Source organism: Sciurus carolinensis, chromosome 1, assembly GCF_902686445.1.
Source record: "Sciurus carolinensis chromosome 1, mSciCar1.2, whole genome shotgun sequence".
NCBI classification, from domain to species: Eukaryota; Metazoa; Chordata; class Mammalia; order Rodentia; family Sciuridae; genus Sciurus; species Sciurus carolinensis.
In genome coordinates, this window is record NC_062213.1 from 37,072,168 (window position 1) to 37,093,160 (window position 20,993).

Consider the following 20,993-nt stretch of genomic DNA (forward strand, 5'->3'; position numbering starts at 1 on the left):
GCCATTAACATTCAGGGTTATTATTGAGATATGATTTGTATTCCCGGTCATTTGGTTCATCTTTTAAATTTTATTTATTTATTTATTTTTTTGACACACCTTGGTTCCTCCTTTATTTGAAAGTTCCTTTAGGATAATTCCTCCCTTTGCTGATTTGCTTCTTTGTTTTTTGTCTCTTTCTCATGGAATATTTTGCTGAGAATGTTCTGTAATGCTAGCTTTCTTTTTGTAAATTCTTTTAGCTTTTGTTTATCATCGAATGATTTTATTTCATCATCAAATTTGAAGGTAAGTTTTGCTGGGTATAAGATTCTTGGTTGGCATCCATTTTCTTTCAGAGCTTGAAAAATGTTGTTCCAGGCCCTTCTAGCTTTTAGGGTCTGGATTGAAAAATCTGCTGATATCCGTATTGGTTTTCCCCTGAATGTAATTTGGTTCTTTTCTCTCACAGCCTTTAAAATTCTGTCTTTATTTTGTATGTTCGTTATTTTCATTATAATGTGCCTTGGTGTGGGTCTGTTGTAATTTTGTGTATTTGGAGTCCTATAAGCCTCTTGAACTTGATTTTCCATTTCATTCTTCAGCTTTGGGAAATTTTCTGATATTATTTCATTGAATAGATTGTTCATTCCTTTGGTTTGTTTCTCTAAGCCTTCCTGAATCCCAATAATTCTCAAATTTGGCCTTCTCATGATGTCCCATAGTTCTTGGAGATTCTGTTCATGATTTCTTACCATCTTCTATGTTTGTTCAACTTTGTTTTCAAGGTTAAATATTTTGTCTTCAATATCTGAGGTTCTGTCTTCCAGGTGTTCTATCCTATTGGTTGTGCTTTCTATGGAGTTCTTAATTTGGTTTATTGTTTCCTTCATTTCAAGGATTTCTGTTTGGCTTTTTTTCAATATCTCTAACTCTTTATTGAAATGATCTTTTGCTTCCTGTATTTGCTCTTTTAACTGTCGATTGGTGCTATCATTCATTGCCTGCATTTGCTCTTTCATCTCATCATTCAATGCCTGCATTTGCTCTTTCATCTCATCGTTTGCGTCCCTGATCATTTTAATTATGTACATTCTGAACTCCCTTTCTGTCATTTCTTCTGCCGTGCTGTCGTTGGATTTTATTGATGTAACATCTAGATTTGTTTGGGGCATTTTCTTCCCTTATTTTCTCATATTGTTCAGGAATCAGTGTGTCCTTAAGATATTGCAGATTTCCTCTATTGACTTATAATGTCCCTGAAGATTGCTAGTATATCCCCTCTTATCCTTCAGTAACCTGCAGTCTTGGAGGAAGTTGATAATGTGGTGCTCCACAAGGACGTTGCCTCTCTAGGGATGGTGACCCTCAGGTGGGGTATATTCCCTGATAGTGGGCAGAGGTGCCTCCACTTGTTGACCAATGGTCATCCAAAGGGGAACTAGGCTGCAGGCTGAGGCAAGGCCTGTTTGTGCCTGTGTCTCTGGTTTTACCGTCCTTGTGGGAAAACCTCACCCAGCAGGGAAGACTCACCCAGTGGGGAGGTCTCGCTTGTCAGTTCCCCTCCTAGAGGTTCCGATCACTCTACAACTACCGCCTGCACTGGGCTGTCTTCCTCTGCAACGTTCCCAGGGGCCCGGACCTACCTCCTGGGCCTGGGAGCCTCACCCTTCGCAGACGAGTCTCCTTAAGTTGCCCCTCATCAGAGAATCTGCCCGCAGTCCTGGAAACTTCGCTCCACCCCTAGGTGTGTCTCTGTGCGTCTCTTCCACCAAGAAGCCGGTCCTGGGACCCTGCTCTGCACCTAATCGCCTGGCTATGCGGCCCCTCCTCTGAGCCACCACCTGGAGCCCCGTACAATAGCTCCGAGATCCAGAGACTCACCACACACCTCCTCCTCCGGACAGCCGCCCGGTTTCTGACGCAGTCACTAGGAGTCCAAGCAACTCACTTCGCGTCTCCTCCTCCTGCCAACCGCCCATAGCCCTAGGCAGTCACTCCGAGTCCAAGTGACCCATCCTGTTCCTCCTCCTCCTCCTCGGGGAAGCCCCCCGGGTGTTCAGGAGTGGTCGCTTTGAGTCCAAACAACTCACCACTTGCCTCCTCCTCAGGCAGCCACCTGTGGCTCTGATGCCATATTTGAATAAGGAAATAATTCCATATGGTAATTTGAATTCATAAAGACAAATAAAGAACTAGAAATGGTACAGAAGTAGAATCACTCCTAGACCAAGCGACCCGCCGCGCTCCTCCTCTTCCTCCGGGTAGCCCCCCAGTGTTCAGAAGCGGTCGTTCTGAGTCCAAACAGCTCGCCACGCAGCTCCTCCTCAGGCAGCCACCCAGAGCCCCAGTGGTTGCTCCGAGTCCAAGCGCTGTGCTGAGCCGCCTCCTCTAGGATGATCCCAGTTGTCCATGTTTACCGCTCCTCCATTATTTTTTCACATCTGTATGATCTGTAATGATTTCCCTCTTTTTATTACAAATATTGATAATATTTGTCTTGATCACTCTTCTAGGGACCTATTCATCCTGTTATTCAATCCAAAAACCTCCTGCTGGCTTTCTTGTTTTCTCTATTGTACACTGTTTTCCATTTAATTAACTTCTTCATCTTTAATAATTTTTCTTTTAAAAATTCTATTTGAGTTCCCTGTGCTCATTTTTCCTAAGGTGCGAATTTAAGTAAGGGATTATCAACCTTTTTAGAAATTAAATGCTTTTATTTACTCAGAGTCAAATGGAATGGAACTATGGAAATACTAAACCATGGGACTCAGTACAAGGGTGCTATTTTTACCAGTGTTTCAGTGACTGTGTCCTAATCCTTTATAACAGGTTTGGAGAGCAGGATGAGAGATTCTGTGTCTGCTCTTTATAGTTTACACATGTCCTTTAACTGTCCATTTTATTTTCATGAGCACCTGGTCTTTATTCTACTTTGCTATTTCTACTGGGTTGTAAAACCAGATAACCAAACCTGTTAACAGGTGCAGAGTGAGTAAAAATTCTTTGACTTTGTGACTTTGGACAAATAATTTAATCTCTCTATCTCTCAACTTCTGTACCATTTCTAGTTCTTTACTTGTCTTTATGAATTCAAATTACCATATGGAATTATTTCCTTATTCAAATATGGCTTTGTTCCCACCCTTTTCTTTGTGCTATTGTTCAATATTTTACAATTCTAATGGTTATAGCTTCAATATTACAATTGTATACATACTGTTTTGTACAATTTCCTTTTTGATAAGAAAAGGGAGGAAAATACACACTTATGATAGCTTTTATAATTGTTTTTTCTGATGCTTTTTAAAAGTAATTCAAATAATGATTTCTTGAAATTGAGTTCACTTACTTTAATCATGAAGAACTCCGAGGATTTCTTGTGAGACAGGCCTACTATCAATGTATTCTCTGTTTTAGTTTATCTAGGGATAGCTCTATTTTGTCTTTATTTTTGAAAGAATTTTGTTGCATATAAGATTGACAGTGTTGACAGGGTTCTTTCAGTACTTTGAATATGCCATCCCACTGCCTTCTGGTCTTCATTTTTCTGCTGAGAGGACAGTTGTCAATCTTATGAAGGTTCCCTAATATGAGATGAACGATATTTTCTCTTGCTGCTTTCAATCTTATAAAAAAAATCTTCAACTTTCAGTATTTTTATTATGATGTGTCTAGTAGAGTTCTTTTTGTTTTTATCCCACTTGACCTTCATTGAGATTCTTGGATTTATAGATTAATGTTTTCCCTTAAGTATGAGAAGTTTGTGCATAAAGGCATATGTTTGTTTATTTATTATACAATTCTCTGACACTATTCATTTTCCTTCATTCTTTTTATTTTTGTTTTTTGGATTGCATTATCTCTACCATCCATCTTCTGCTTCACTAATTCTTTATTCTGCCAGTTCAAATCCACTGTTGATTTCCTATAATGAAATTTTAATTTGAGAAATTCTAGAAATCTCAGAATTTCCATTTAGTTCTTTTTATATAATTTCTATCTATTGATATTTTTCTGCTTGATGAGATAGTCACTATAACTTCTTTTACTTCAAAAAGCATAGTTTTGGGTTGGGGTTGTGGCTCAGTGGTAGAGCATTTGCCTAGCATGTGCGAGGTACTGGTTTTGATTCTCAGCACCACATAAAAATAAATATATAAAATAAAGGACAATTGACAACTAACACTAAAAATATTTTTTAAAAAGCATGATTTCCTTTAGTTTTTTGAACATGTTTATAATAGTTGTTTTGAAGTCTATGTTAAATAACCCTGGGTCTTCTCACAGGCAGCTTATTTTGGCTACTCTCCCCACCTGTGTATGCATTAAAACTTTCCTTTTTCTTTGCATATCTCATGACTTTTTGTTAAAAACTAGACCCTTAAGGTACTGTAGTGTAGCAATTTTGGATACCAATTCTACTCCTTTCTTTCTCTGGGACTTGTTTGTGTTGTTGTTTGTTTTTTTATTTGTTTGGTGTATTGGCTAGACTGTTTCAGTGAGGTCTATTTTCCATATTGTGAAAGTTATGTTATTTATTATTTTCAGAGGGCACAGCTTTGGACATACTCACAATGACTGGAGTGACTTGTTATAGCAGGGCTGTCTTTGCTTCATTCCCTGATCATTTATGCTATCTGCCTCATTTGGTATCACACCTAGCTGTCAGGCTCTTGATTTTTGGTTAATTGCTCTAGTATTTCTTACAATGCCCAGGGACATCAACGACTTCACAATGTGATCCAGTTAAACTCATCAAGTGCAGTTTTGGAGGCTAAGCAGTTTAAAGTCGGTTCTAATCCTGGGACGGTTCTTTTGCCATCTCTTTCCCTGGTTCTCTCTGATGAACTAACTGGTCTACAGGTTAGCTTTTGCTTTCATATAATTATCAGCCTCTTCTCCATTGTTTACCACCAAAATCTCCTTGGTTTTCAAGTGCACCCTTAATCTTTTTTTCTTTTTTTCTTCTCTCTCTCTCTCTCTCTTAGAACTTTATAGTTATACATAGTAGTATGCATACTAACTCATATATGCATTAAAATTGATTTCAGTTCATGATCCCAACTTCCCCCTGACCCCCCCCTTTTCCTTCCCATCCTCCCTCCCTTCTTTCACTCTCCTTCCTCTATTCAACTTGACCTCCTTTCCCTTGTCTATTAATTTATATTTGATTCATGCTTATATTAGCCTATCCTTCCCTCTCCCTTTCCTTTATTTTACTCTAGCTTCCACATAAGAATGAAAACATTTGACCTTTGGGTTTCTGATTTTGGCTTATTTCACTTAGCATGATATTCTCCATTTACATTCATTTACCAGCAAATGCCATAATTTCATTCTTTTTTATGGCTGAGTAAAACTCCACATACATATAAAATCTCTTAATCCATTCATCTGTTGACAGGCATCAGAGTTGATTCCATAATTTAGCTCTTGTGAATTGTGCTGCTATAAACATTGATGTGGCTGTGTAGTATGCCAATTTTAGATCTTTTGGGAAAAGACCAAGGGGTGGGGTAGCTTGATCATATGATGGTTCCAATTCTAGTTTTTTGAGGAATCTCCATCCTGATTTCCAGAGTATTTGTATCAGTTTGCAGTCACAACAATAAAGTAAAAGCATACCTCTTTTCTCACAACCTCACCAGCATTTACTGTTGTTTGTATTCTTGATTGTTGCCCTTCTAACTGGAGTGAAATGAAATCTTAGTGTAGTTTTGATTTTAATTTCCCTGATTGCTAGAGATGTTGATTATTTCTTCATATATTTGTTGGTCATTTGTGAGAAGTTTCTATTTAGTTCTTTTGCCCATTTATTGACTGAGTCGTTGTTGCTGCTATTTTGGTGTTAAGTTTTTTGAATTCTTTGTATATTCTGGATATTAATCCCCTATAGAAGGAGTAGCTGGTCAAGGTTTTCTCCCATTCTGTGGGCTCTTTCTTTACCCTCCTAATCATTTCCTTTGCTGGAGCACCCTTAATCTTGAACTGTTTCAAATAAAGTCAGCTCCTTTTGGAAGATCTTCAAAGTTCTTTGTTCTTATGAACTGCCTCTCCCTCTGGGAAATTTCTGCACAGTCGCTCTGGGCACTACATAATGGTGGTAGCATCTGGCCTTCTCATGTTGCCTTACCTGGCCTAGAAAGCTGTGGTTAGGAAATGTAGATCCCAGTCTTTTGGGCCTGCTATGCCCTGAGTATGACTTCTGTCTTATGATTGAGGGCAAGCCAATCTCTTGCCTGCATTCACCAGGAATTTAACTGCAAAGCTGGAGAGATTCTGGCAGTCTGCTTTTCCTAGTGAGATACCATACACCTTGATTGAGAAGTGAGGGAGAAAGGAGTCCAAACTTATAGGGCACACCTTATCAGAAAGAAGCTTCCATAACCCTGAACCAAGGACTCAGGAGAAGGGAATCATGATTCAAGTGCTGCAGAGTCTCAATGTTCTTTCAGAGTTTTAGTGTATTTTCTTGAATATTTCTTCATTATCAATATGTGCTTAGGACAACTTTCAGGGACTTTATATGATATTTAAAAATAACTTTTACCAGTTATATTTGTGTCACTATAGGACAGGTCTATGGGGCTCTTCAATGTGTCATTACAGAAGTAGAAACTCAATTTTTAAAAATATTCATTTTCATTAAACTATTTTAGCTCCGTGTAAGTTTTGACATATTTTTGTTGTGGGATTTAAGATATTTTGAATAATCATTATGTAAATCTTCCTAAATCATTGATTATTGAGAAATGCATTACTTAGTTTCCATGGAGGGTTTGCTATTTGTCTTTTTTAAATATTGATTCCTAGCTTTATTCCACTGTTTACAAAGATTTCAATCATTTATAATGTGTTGAAGCCTTCCTTATGGCCCAGAAAGTACTCAATTTTGATACATATGTTTGAAAAAAATAATGTATATTTTGCAATTGTCAAATTCATCATATTAGTTCAGGTTTGTTAATTTTGTCATTACAATCTGTATCTCAACTTTTTTTCTGCTTGTTTTATAAGTTAATGAGAAAATGTTTTAAATCAATGGTATTTTTTTTTTCTATTCATCTTGATGCTCTTTTATTAAATGCATGCATATTTAGAAAGCAGAATTACCAAGTGTTACTTATATCTCTTGTGGTATTTTGTGCTTACATTCCATCAAGTACCATTTCTTGTTGGTAGTATCACTACCCCAGCTCTTGTTTGGTAGAGTTTTGTAGTATATACTCTTCCATCTTTTTGCTTTTAGCCTTCCTGTCCTCTTATTTTCAAAGTTCGTCCCTTGTATGAAGTAAAGAGTTGGAATATGCTTATTAACATAATCTGATGTTCATTGTCTTTTAACTGGAATATTCAGTCATTTTGTATATCATGGCAATTATTTATATGCCAATCTTTAATATTACTGTTATTTTCTATTTATTTTATCATATGTCATTTTCATCCCTTCTTATTTCTTTTGGAAATCAAGTGTTTTAAAAATTATTTTCCTCTTCTTTTATCTATTAGCTATATATTCTTTCAGAGCATACTACAAGAATTACTTTGTGTACTCTTACCTTATTAGAGGCTATTATTAGTACTTTTGCAAGAATCTTAGAACACTTTAATTATATCCATCCTCTCCTACTTTTGTACTAATGTGCTATATTTTAAATCTATATTTCATAATCCACAAGATATTCTTAGTTTATAGATTTAGGGTTCATTTAGATTTATCTCTTTATTTGGCCTTTCTAGATGTTTTCATCTATGATCATTTTCTTCTGTCCAAATAGAAGAAATTTAGAAATTTAGTGTAATTCTGCAGAGACTAATTCAGACTTTGACTGAAAATATATCACCTTCATTTAAAAAAAATTCTAATTAAATTGTTATCTTGAAGTAAGTATAGATTCACATGCAGTTGTAAACAATAATACAGAGAAAACTCATATGCCCTTATATACTTTCTCCAAAGATAATATCTTGCAGAATCGTAGTGCAGTATTACATGCAGGAATTGATGTTGATTCAGTCGAGATCCAGAACATTTCCAGCACCATGAGGATCCTCACATTGTCCTTTTATGACTAAGGGGACTTTTCTCCCTTTCCTATCCTCTCCTTAATCCCTGGCAATCACCAATATGTTTTTCATTTCCATCACTTTGTCATATAAGAAAGTTATATGTATTAGTCCATTTTCTTTCTTCTTAATTTTTTATTTGTTATTTTTAGACATACGTGACAGTAGAGTGTATTTTGACATAGTATACATACATGGAGTATAACTTCCCATTCTTCTGGTTGTACTTGATGTGGAGTTTCACTGGCTGTGTATTCATATGTGAATATAAGAAAGTCATGTCTGATTCATCCACTGTCTTTTTCATTACCATCTCCTCTCCCTTCCCTTTGTTCCCTTTTGTCTAATCCAATGATCTTCTATTCTCCTCCAACCCTTATTGTGTGTTGGCATCCATGTATCAGCAAGAACATTTGTCCTTTGGTTTTTGGGGATTGGCTTATTTCACTTAGCATGATAGTCTCCAGTTCCATTCATTTATGGGCAAATGTCATGATTTCATTCTTCTTTATGGCTGAGGAATATTGTGTATAAACACATTTTCTTTATCCATTAATTTGTTGAAGGGCACATAGGTTGGTTCCATAGCTTAGCTATTGTGAACTGAGCTGCTACAAACATTGATGTAGCCTTGTCACTATAGTATGCTGATTTTAAGTCCTTTGGGTTATATACTGAGGAGTGGGATAACTGGATCAAATGGTAGTTCCATCCCAAGTTTTGTGAAGAATCTCCATACTGCTTTCCAGAGTGGTTGCACCAATTTGAAGTCCCACCAGCAATGTATATGTGAACATTCTCCCCCATTTCCTAGTCAACATTTATTATTGCTTTTATTCTTGATGATTGCCATTCTGACTGGAGTGTGATGAAATCTCAGTATAGTTTTAATTTGTATTTCTCTTGCATCAGTCCATTTTCTAATACTATAATAAAATACCTATGACAAATTTTGTAAAGAAAGGAAGAGTTCATTTAGCTTACAGTTGTGGAGATTCAAAGGCATGGTGCCAGCATTTGCTCAGGTTTTTTGTTTGTTTGTTTGTTTTTGTTGTTGTTTTGGTTTTTGGTACTGGGGATGGAACCCAGAGACTCTTTACCATGTAGCTACATCCCCAACACTTTTTATTTTTTATTTTGAGACAGCATCTCACCAAGCTGCTGAGGGCCTTGCTAAATAACTGAGACTGGCCTTGAACATGTGATCCTTCCATCTCAGCCTACCAAGTCACTGGGATGACAGGTGTGCACCACTGCATCTGGCTGCATTTGCTCAGTTTTAATGAAGATCTCCTACAGAGGTCTTCACAATAGTGGAAACATGTGCAAGGAAGACAGGTCACATGGTGAGACTGGAAGCCAAAGAGATGGAGGAGGGCGCACTTTTATTCTTTCATAACAACCCTCTCACAGGAACTAATGAGGGTCCCGCGAAAACCACCTGGGTTCCTTTTGAGGGCAGTGCCCTCCATGACCTAATTGCCTCACATTAGCCCATACCCCTTAAAGGTTCCACACCACCTTCCAACATTGCCACACTGTGGACTAGCTCCCAATATACACACCCTCGAGGGGCAAACAGGAACCATGTCTAAATCACACCATATGTGAATGGAATCAATAGTCTGTGAACTTTTGAGATTGGATTTCCCACTCAGCTAATTTCTCTCGATATTCATGCAAGTTTTTGTCTACATCACTGATTCATTCCATTTTAACACTGAGCAGCAGCCCATGGTACTCATGTATTATAGTTTGTTTACTCCTTCACCTACCGAAAGCACGTGGGTCATCTCTAGTTCTTGGCTATCGGAAAACAAACAAACAAACAAACAAATAAAAACCAGGTGAGTACAGGTTTCTGTGTTACCATAAGTCTCAGGAAAGCAACTGCCAAGTCATATTGTAATTGCAGGTTGGATTTTTAAAGAAATGGCCAGTCTGTTTTCCAGAATGGCCATGTCACCTTACATTCTCACCAGCAATGTATGCATGGTTCAGTTTTTCTGCATCCTTGTCAACATCTGGTGTTATCACCATTTATTTTATTTTAACCATTCTGAATCTCATTGTGTTTATTGTTTTTTGTTTTTTTGGGGGGTGGGGGTTACCAGGATGAAAATCAGGGGCACTCGACCACTGAGTCATATCCGCAGCCTTATTTTGTATCAGGGTCTCACTGAGTTACTCAGTGCCTTGCTTTTGCTGAGGCTGGTTTTGAACTCTCCATCCTCCCCTCAGCCTCCTGAGCTGCTGGGATTACAGGTGTGTGCCACCATGCATAGTGGTTTTAACTTGAATTTCTCTAATGGCTGGTGATATCGAACATCTTTTAGTGTGCTTATTTTTCACCTGTATTCTTTGATGAGATATCTCTTCATATCTTTGCCCATTTTCTACTTGAATTGAGAGTTCTTTACATATTCTAAATATGAATCCTTCATCAGATTTTCAATTTGCAAATATTCCTACCTCCCCCAGCCTGTACCCTGTCTTTCCATCCTAACAGGTTGCTTGTCCTGTCTGTTAACTATTTCTTTTATAAAGTGTGATTTGGGTATTGTATCTAAGTGGTGTTCACCTGTGCTTAGATCTTCAAAGTTTTCCTTGATGTTTTCTTTTGAAAGTTGTAGAGTAGCCACTCTGACTTTCATATTATGTATGAAGTTTAGGTTGAGGTACTACGCCCCATTTCCCCTGCCCCATGGATATCCATTTGTTCCAGTACCACATGTTTAAAGGAACATCCTTCTTCCATTGAATTGCTTCTGAATGTTTTTCAAAAATCAATTGGCCATACTTATGTGGAGGCTATTTCTGGTCTCTGTTGCATTCTGTCCTTATGCCAATACCACAAATTCTTGATAATTATAGCTATATAATATGTTCTGAAATCAGGATAGAATGATTCCTTCCATTTTAATATTCTTTTCAACTTTATTTTAATTCCATTCTCTTTCCACATAAATTTAAGAATAATTTTGTATATATCTACAAAAAGAAACTTGCTAAGATTTTTAAACTTGGAATGGTGTTAATCCTGTACTCCAACTAGAAGAGAATGGATAGTTACCATATTGAGTCTTGAAATCTATATACCTGGTATCTCTCCATATATCTGAATGTTCTTTAATTTTTTCCCACTGGCATTTTGTACCTTGCAAAATAGAAGTCCTGTGTATGTTTTATTAGATTTACAATATATCACATTTTTTTGGCAATTATAAATGATATTATATTTTAAAACTTCAGTCTTCATGTGAAGGTAACTAATACATAGAAATACAATTGATTTTTTAGGTTTATTTTGTACTCTGTGACATTTTTTAACACACGTGTGTTGTAGGAGGTTTTTTGTTTTTGTTTTGTTGTTGTAAACTCCCTGGGATTTTCCACACAGTCATTTTATCCCCAGTTGGAAGGAGACCATTTTATTTCTTCCTTTCCCCTATGCCTTTAATTTCTTTCTTCACTTTGTCGAAATGACTAGAAATTCTAGTCTATTGTTGAATAAAAGTGCCTATCTTTGCCTTGTTCCTGATCTTAGGGAGAAAATACTCTTCCACTATGAAGTATGAAGTGAGCTGTGGACTCTTTATCAAGTGGAGAATATTACCCTCATTCCTATTTTCTATGAGTTTTTTTTTTTTTTTATGAATGGGTATTGAATTTTGTCAAATGTTTTTTCCTGTTTCAGTAAATATAACCATATGATTCTTCCTCCTTAACCTGCTAATATGGCAGGACACATAGAACGATTTTCAAATATGAATCCAGTTTGGCACCATAATAAACTCCACTGGGTTATGGTCTATAATTATTTACACATACATTGATGGATTGTATTTCCTTAGTACTTGTTAAGGATTTTTAAAATGTATATTCAAGAGAGATATTGTTCTGTAGTTTCATTTTTGCTATTGTATTTGTTTGGTTTTTACCCTAGAGTTAATACTACTTTTATAAAATAAATTGAAAGTCTTCACATTTATTTTCTGGAAGAGATGTGTCTAAATGGTGCTAATTCTTTATATGTTTCTTAGAATCCTCCACCAAAATCAACTGGTTCTAGAGATTTTATTTTGGGGAGTATAAAGTGATGAGTTCAATTTCATTAATAGTTTACAGGGTTACTTAATTATTTTCACTGTCACTGTACTGTTGATATAAACTTTCTCTTTTACCCCAGTGACTATCTCCTAGCAGCCAGACCTGGGAACATCAGGGGCAGTCCTGAGGTCTCTGGCCTCACTGGTGTTACAGGCTGTTTGGGTTCTCACTTGGGGTACTGGAGTATTTCAGGCTCCCTTGGTCCTGCTCTGGCTCATCCTCACTGAGTTTCTTTCTCTGCTGGTGATAATGGCTGAATCGGGTTGGCCCTCTCCTTTTCTTGACTTAACTGCATCAGCGGCAGCTCTGGCTGAGGCTTTCTCGAGCCTCCTCCAAGGGGCTTTCTTGCCTTTTTTGCATTTGGCTTGATGAGGAATCTTCCCCTTCTTCCTCGCTTTGGTACCTGAACTTGATGTTTCATTATGTGTACCAGATGCTCATGATTTTCTGGCCATCTTTACCATGTTGGCCCCGCCCAGAGGTCTTGAGAATACCTTGATTTAATCTTCATTTCTGAAGAATATTTTTGCTGAGTAGAGGATTCTGGATTTAGTTATTTGCATTCAGCAGTTGAAAACTGTACCACTGGATGTATGGCCTCCTTGGTTTCCCATGAGAAATCTGCTGTCACTCAAATTGTTTTTCCCTATAGAAATAGTGTCATTGCTCTCAAACTGCTTGCAAGCCTTTTTCTTTGGCTCTAGTTTTCAGAAGTTCAGTTATGATGTGTCTGGGTGTGAATTTCTTGGGGTTGATCCTGCTTGGAGTTTTCCATCTTCTTGAATCAGTAATCTTTTGACTTCTGCAAAATTTGGGGAGTTTCTTGTCATTATTTCTTCAATTAGTCATCCTTTGTCCCCTCTCCTTTTAGGACTTCAACATATTAATGTTAAACTTGTTTTTTTTTTTTTAATAGTCTCACAGTTCTCTAAAACTGTGTTCATTTTCTTTGCAGTTTGTATTCTTGGGAGCTTTCATTTTAAAGGATACACACACACACACACACACACAAAAAAAAAAAAAACAACTCTACACCAAGAATGCAAATAATCCAATCGACAAATGGGCTAAGGAAATGAATAGGCACTTCACAGAAGAAGATGCACAAGCAATCAACAAACATATGGAAAAATGTTCAACATCTCTAGTAATAAGAGAAATGCAAATCAAAACCACCCTAAGATTCCATCTCACCCCAATTAGAATGGCGATTATCAAGAATACAACCAACAACAGGTGTTGGAGAGGATGTGGGGAGAAAGGTACACTCATACATTGCTGGTGGGGCTGCAAATTAGTGCAGCCACTCTGGAAAGCAGTGTGGAGACTCCTTAGAAAACTTGGAATGGAACCACCATTTGACCCAGCTATCCCACTCCTTGGCCTATACCCAAAGGACTTAAAATCAGCATATTACAGAGATACAGCCACATCAATGTTCATAGCTGCTCAGTTCACAATAGCCAGATTGTGGAACCAACCTAGATGTCCTTCAATTGATGAATGGATAAAGAAAATGTGGTATATATATACAATGGAATATTACTCTGCCATAAAGAATGATAAAATTATGGCATTTGCAGGCAAATGGATGAAATTGGAGAATATCATGCTAAGTGAGATAAGCCAATCTCAAAAAACCAAAGGACGAATGATATCGCTAATAAGTGGATGAGGACACATAATGGGGGGTGGGAAGAGTTAGTGTTAGAGTTAGAGTTAGGTTTAGGGAGGGGGGCAAGAATGGAGGAAGGAAGGACTGTATAGAGGGAAAAGAGGGGTGGGAGGGGTGGGGGGAAGGGAAAAAAATAACAGAATGAATCAAACATTACCCTATGTAAATTTATGATTACACAAATGGTATGCCTTTACGCCATGTACAAACAGAGAAACAACATGTATCCCATTTGTGTACAATAAAAAAAAGAAAAAAAAAGATCAGAGATCATAATGATTTAGGATGGGTCCTGGCTCTTGTGAGGGCTCCTCTATTTCCTGTGTTCCATTACTTCTAACATGTAACCTTTCTGTCACGAGGCCTGGAAACTGAAGGTGTTCACCAGGTTCCAACTCCCCAATACTAATTTTGTCTCCCTAGTACTGCTGAACTGCTGGACTCTACCTTTATGTTTTTAGCCTCTTTGCTATACTTTTTTTTTTTTCCTTATGTCATGTAGGAATTTGCAAATGCTTCAAGGGAAAAACAGTGCAGATTGCTGAAACTTCTTCCCTGTGATTTCTTTTTACTTGTTTTTTGAACCAGGACCACAGTCCCTTCAGTCTTTGAATGCTTTTGAAGATTCATACTCCAATTTTTGTCTCTTCAGTTTCTGAGCATGCTAAGAAGTCCCGTGCCACTTAGCAGTCACCTACTAAGCCAGACATGGTGGCACATGCTTGTAATCCCAGCTACTCAGGAAGCTGAGGTGGGAGGATCACAAATTTGAGGTTATCAGCCTGGGCAGATTCTGTCTCAAAAAAAAGGAGGAGGAGCAGGAGGAGCTAAGGGTAGAGCACTTGTCTAGTATATGTGAGGCCCTGACTCCAGTCCCTAATACCACAAGAAAAAAACATCATCCAATAATTCCAATAATCTGAGGATAATCATTGGGGAATGTTGGGGTTCCCTCAATGCTATGGACTAAATGTTTGTGTTTGCCCAAGATTCGTATGTTGAACCCCCAGGTAATAGTATCATGAGGTAGGAACTTTTAGAAGATTAGGTCTTGAAGGTGGAAGCTTTGCAAATGGAATCAGTGTCCTGTTAAAAGAAGCTCTAAAGAGTTGCTTTGTCCCTTCTACCATGTGAAGTCATGACTAGAAGGTGCCATCTATAAACCAGGAAACAGGCCCTCACAGGACACCAAAGCTGAGGGCACCTTTCTTGGATTTCCAAACTCCAGAACTATGAGAAATAGATTTCTGTTGTTTATAAACCACCCAGTTAATAGTATTTTGTTATAGGAGCTCAAACAGACTAAGACTCTCAATATTATTTCCTTTTATTTGAGATCTTGGCATTTAAAATCTTTGTTGCCTCTGCTATTCTTTGAGGTTGTCTGACCACTTTTTAAAAAAATTATATCTAGCAATTATTGTTAACTCAGTGAGAATGTTAATTTGAATACATGCTAGTACATCATAATGGGAAACAGAAGTCACCCAAGCCTGTGCAATCTAAATATTTGCTTCCATTAGGACTACAGTAATTTGGGCATTGTTTAACATACTTGAAAAACTCACAAACTTGTTAAACTCACAAACTTGTGAATGAGTTTAACAAGTCAGTTAATGACTATAATAATTTGGATCATACTTTTACCACTTTTCTTGCTTACAATCTTTTTGATTTGAGTTTTCCTTGCCTTTCTGATACTCCTTAGATCAAAGGTAGGTTAAGATTTTAAAAAATTCTCAGAGGCAGAAACTTCAGGCTTTCCCCCTCTCATAAGAAATAAAAATAAGATTCCCCTAAAATATAAAATAAACATTAAACATAATTCAATTCTTTTAAAAATATATCAAATATAATTTATTTCCAAAAATTTGTGGCATAAATCCTGGCCCTGCCATGTACTAGGTAGGCAAGTTACTTAATCTCTCCATGTTTTAAATTTCTTCAGTTGTGAAATGTGGAAAAGAACAACACCTGTCTCAGAGGGTTATTATAGTGAATGATTTAGTGTATGCACAGCACTTAGGACAAAGTTCTACATATAGTAAATACTCAGTGTTGGTCAATGTAAATGATTATCCAAAATCAACAGCAATAATCATAAAATACAACAGCATATAAGTTTCATATACTCATCATAAATATTTATGATTTATTAAGGATAAGTTGGATTTACTTGGTAAATTTATTTAGACTTATCTATTGCTAGATGATTTTGTAATAACTCAACATTTTTTTCTTCCTTTGCCTTTTTTAGGGTTGGGGAGAGCCTTTGTCTTCCCTGTCAGTTGGGAAGAAAAGGAATCATGGCATTCTATTTTTGAGAATTTATTTCCCCATAGGCAAGTCACTCAACATTGAGCACTCATTATGTCTGGGTTCTGTGCTCACCAAAGGGCTGTAGAGATGAAAAAGATTTTATCTTTCATAAAAGTCATCATAGACATATCAGAGTCAGACAAATAAACAAAAATGACATATACATTGAGCTAATTATCATGTGGCGAGGTGTCAGAATTTTATAACACATTAACTTTATAATTCTCATAACAACCTCAGGGTGTAGGCTGTACAGCACAGAACACTCTTGTAACTTGCCCAAGGTCCCACCGTAAAAGAGATGCGATTTCAACCAGGTAGCTCCAGTGGGTCCATGGCCTTCCCACTAACACTAAGACAGAGGAGATGGCAACATGTCTACTTAGAAACAATGAGAAAAGACTGATTAGAATTTTCTTCTCATGGCCCAAACCACCTGTTAGTTCAGGTGTTTGAATCCGGGTCAGACTGCTTATTTAGTGGCATTTACCAGTTATTTCTGGGGAAATGGTCAGGCTCATGAATAATGAGAAGCCCTAAAATTCTTAGAGTAAATAAAAAAAAAAGGTATATAAATACTTTTGAATGGGTATTTATTATTTGCTGAATCATTTTCGCCTTAAGAAATGAGCTGGCATTTAGAAAATCGAATTATATGTGTTTGCTTCAATGTGATGGACCACGACTGGAGAAGCCCTCATATGCATTTCCTACGATACTTTCAACAGCATTTGGATTAATTAGCCAAATCGGTGGCACTCTGATCTGCCAAGAGATGTGCATTATGGCGTGAGTCCTGCAGGTGACTGGCGGCATCCTGATTTGTAAGAAGAATCTCAAAGCCTTCGTGGTTTGCAAAAGATAGTTAGTGATGGCAGATTGGAAGCATGCTATTGAAAAGAGGGCTACATGACCCATTTTTTATTTTGAAGTTCACTGGTTAGATCAACTTATGAGTTTAACAAATCAGTATATAACAAAGTGTACTTTGTAAAAATGAAAGAAAATTCAAAACGGAAGGGTATCCATCTTTGCCAATTTTCAAATCAGTCAATTTAAAATCCTGAATTTTAGGGATTTTTAGAAATGAGAGCTTCTTAATTCAGAGGACATAACCTATCCACAGTGTGGTGTGGCAGTTTGATCTCTTGGATACTAAAACTGCATAAAAAGAGTTGATTAGGCAGCCACGCATTTGAAGCCAGAGAGATGCTAAATCAGGCTGCCTAGAACACTGGAGGCCCTGAAAAGCTCTGCTTTCTCTATCCTCTTCCCATCCCCAGTTATCATGATGTGTACAGAAATCCAAAACCACAAATGGAGCAAATTGCAAATTCGTGAATCGTCGCCATTGCTGAAATCTGCTCCTTCTGACATCTTGACTAATTTAGATAGACATTGGAGTCAATTGCCTGCCTTCAAACATGTGAGTTCCCAACTGTCATTTATCCAAAATTAAAGGGGGAGAATTCTTTGTAGTTCGCTTTTGCTTTTGCAGTGCTATAGCTAGTAGCACCAGGAAAATGACTTTTCAAATAAAAATCTTTCTTTTCTCTTAATTGGGGCTAAGATGGAAGTAAAGAAAGATGAAGAGGCAGAGGAATAGGAAGACTGTATGGTCAAGCAGTCTGATATCATTCAAGAAGAGATTTCTGACTTTACAGAAGAAATTTCAGGTTTTTAGAATGACACAGACATATCTGCTCACCCAGTTTAAATTCAATTTATGTTTTCTCGCACCCCAGAGCTCCTCTTTAAAAAAATATGTATGCAAGAAACTAGAATAGAAGTTCTGATAACCCTAAGCACTTAAGGGTCCTTGGGGTTTTTAAAGGAATCTCTGCTCCCTGCCTCTTAACTCCTTTGTCCTTTGATTAGGTGTACATTTTCTAAATGTCTTTTTCAGAGTGTTTTCCTATGGGTTTAATTTAGTTTTGTTTAATTGACTTCCCGTTAATTAAGAAGGAGTATTAACTAGGTCATAAGCATGTGTGCAGAGTTAAAAGTAAACTAGGCAATCCTGAAGGAAATGAAGCAGAAGTTAGCAAACAGGTGAGACTGTCCTTTTGTTCTGCTGTTCTGGGTTTTTATAACTGAATGTGAAGTTTGTGGGACACTAGACCATTTATTTCGTATTGAGCCCCAGCGAAGAGGTGTAGGTTGGAGGATTTAGGACTTGGTAGCAGCAGGATGGCCCCAAAGCAAAGTTTTTGGCTTAATCACAAAGCTACTTTAAAGTAGGGCTGTCCTGAAACTCTTCTGGTCATCGTTTTTGCATAGATGATACACAATGCCCATGCCCTGAATTTCTCTTACCTGCTTTCCACACCCAGCTTGGTGTCAGGATCACTTGACTATTTTCTTTCCATCCCTAGCACATTGATGTGAACTCTGACATCATTTTATCTTTTCTTCCAAGTCCCTTTGTGCTTCTGGTTTTCTCATTTGCTTACAAGCAACTGTAATTTGGTAAGAAAACTACCTCCAGAATTTTTCAGAAACTGAAAGAAAGAGAGGAGAGAGGGAGGGAGGGGGAGAGAGAGAGAGAGAGAGAGACTGACTCTTCATGCTGATGATAGTGAGATCAATGAACTTCAGAGTAGTATGCATTTTCCTGTAAGCAAACTGTAAAGAAAAGACGGGGAAGCCTTAAAGAGGAAAGTTGCAGGCACTTCTGAGTCACAACTTTGGGAGCTGAGGTTGTCAGGAGCTGTCCGTGATGATTATGTGCTGGGTGTATACACACACACACACACACACACACACACACACACACACCACAGTGACAGATGACCTATTGAAATAATTTCAGAGCCATTCTGTGGTTGCTACGACAACCAATGCTCTCTTGGCTTTCATCTGGCCATGTGACAGGGACTTTGACGTCAGCTAGAGGCAGAGTCTGTGTCTGAGTCCGCACAGGCAAAGGCTTGTGAGAATCTGGTGGATGCTGGACGTTGCTGCCGCCTCTGCGACTGCTGTGGCTGTTGCTTCCTGGGGGCTGTGGAGCATGGACTGTTAAATCCTGCACTTCTCTGTGTGAGGTAATGAATTTGCTTTATATACAATAGTTAGATGTTTTATAGCTCACCGTGATTTTCCCTTCTCTTTTACCTCTTACAAGTTTGTGTTCATGAGCAATTATTGTTGTGCCGGGCAAAGAATGTGAAGCAGCTTCCAGTCAAGAATTTCATGCAGCCTCTGGAATTTGGTTAAATTTGGATTAATGTTCTGCGAAATAGGTTAAAATATAATCGCCTTTCTTGCTCAACACTTGCTAACAACGTTATTTAGAGATATGGCTTTTGCAGCTTGAGCCAAATACACTTCTTGAATTCCAGGAATCCTCCCTTCAGTATCGTTTTGGGTTTAAAAACTCCAGCATTGCTGTGCAATGTGCAACTAACTTTTTGCTTTTTGCAATTGTGATCGGGTTCTCAATCAGTACAGAACAGTGTGGAATTTGGTTTCTACCTCACTTGCAGCATTCATAACTAGCAACAATGGGAATAGTGGAAAAGAATATTATTCTTTGAAAGTTGGGATTTTTCTTGTAAGTAAGGCCTTTGGCATTCTGAAAATGCCAGGGAAAACTGTCAACAGCTTCCTGTTTAGAGAAAAATAATGTGGAATATGCCAAGGAAGTTGGGGTGGAACCTTTACGTGTGTGCATGCAGTTGCTTTTTGGTTGTTAAAGCAAAGTGCACATTTTCCGAGTCTTTCCCTGGAAATTCAACTGTGAAGAGAATGGCATTGGACAGTTCTTTTTTTTTTTTTTAACTAAGGAGTTATGAAAACTGTTTTTATTATTATTTTTAATTGAAATGAATTTCTAGAGAGGCAAATGATAGCCCTAAAACTAAATGTACCATTGACACAAGGTCGACTTAAACGTAGATATAAATAGTCTTTAAAAATCTGTTTAAGATCTTGAACGAATAATTTTGTAACTGTGTTTAAAAAGGATTTTAATCTCTCTGTCTCCATGATATACTATACTACAAATTGTTTTATTTGCATTGTTGTTAGTTCATTTCATTTCCAAGTTTGGTATTTTTAGGTTTTCTTTTATTGCATACAACTTGGAATATTTTGTAGATTGTAATTTGAATAAAACGTACTGTACTGAAATTAAAGGAAGCCTAGATTTATAACAAATATGATAGAAAAAAGGCAAATTTTAGAGAACCACACATAGTAACAGCTAGTATTTTAAGGGATAGAAAAAAACTGGTATGACTATATGAAGATTACATGAGAATTATCATTACCTGTGAATTATATCTCAATTCAATACAGTATTTTTATTTTTTATGTTCTTCATTAGTTTCAGAATTCTAATAGTTATTTCTTTTACTCTTGTAGGTAAGAATTTTGAACAGTACTTAGCTGCAGTGATAAGTGAATAATTGTGGTTATATCAATGATTTCTCAATAGCTTTCAGTGAGTGGAAATTCATTTAACTTGCTGGCATTTGATACATCTATCTTCCATCAGAGTCTCCATGGAGGATTTTCCAAAAGTCTAATGTGCTTACATTCAAGGCACATCTACTGAGACATCATCTCATTATTTAATTATAATAACCCAGAGTCTGTATTCTTAATACCTCTAGCAATATGTTAATTGATAAGTTACATTTCAGTTGATCAAATGGTAGGACCAATTAGCATTGCCATTTAGAAGCACTGTCTTTGATGGAGCACACTTTGATCCTTATTTCATTCAAACTATGGTATTATCATGATAGTTTTTCTTGGTTCTCTTTTTAAAATTTAAGTCATAAGATGATTGTATTTAACACTCTGATAAAATAGGCTGGATTTCAACAGTATA

At 37.2% G+C, this 20,993-nt stretch overlaps 1 protein-coding gene across 2 annotated transcripts in view; it reads left to right on the forward strand.

The window, feature by feature from the left end:
* The window catches only part of Ncald (neurocalcin delta), a 314,139-nt gene that overhangs the window by 196,721 nt on the left and 96,425 nt on the right, over positions 1 to 20,993 (forward strand). The window contains exon 1 of one of the 2 annotated variants that reach the window (XM_047523316.1): positions 19,095 to 19,200. The exons of the other annotated variant lie outside the window; for it this stretch is intronic. The gene's annotated coding sequence lies outside the window, so the exon portion shown is untranslated. Of the gene's footprint in view, positions 1 to 19,094; positions 19,201 to 20,993 lie in introns of those variants that run through there. 2 annotated transcript variants of the gene reach the window in all.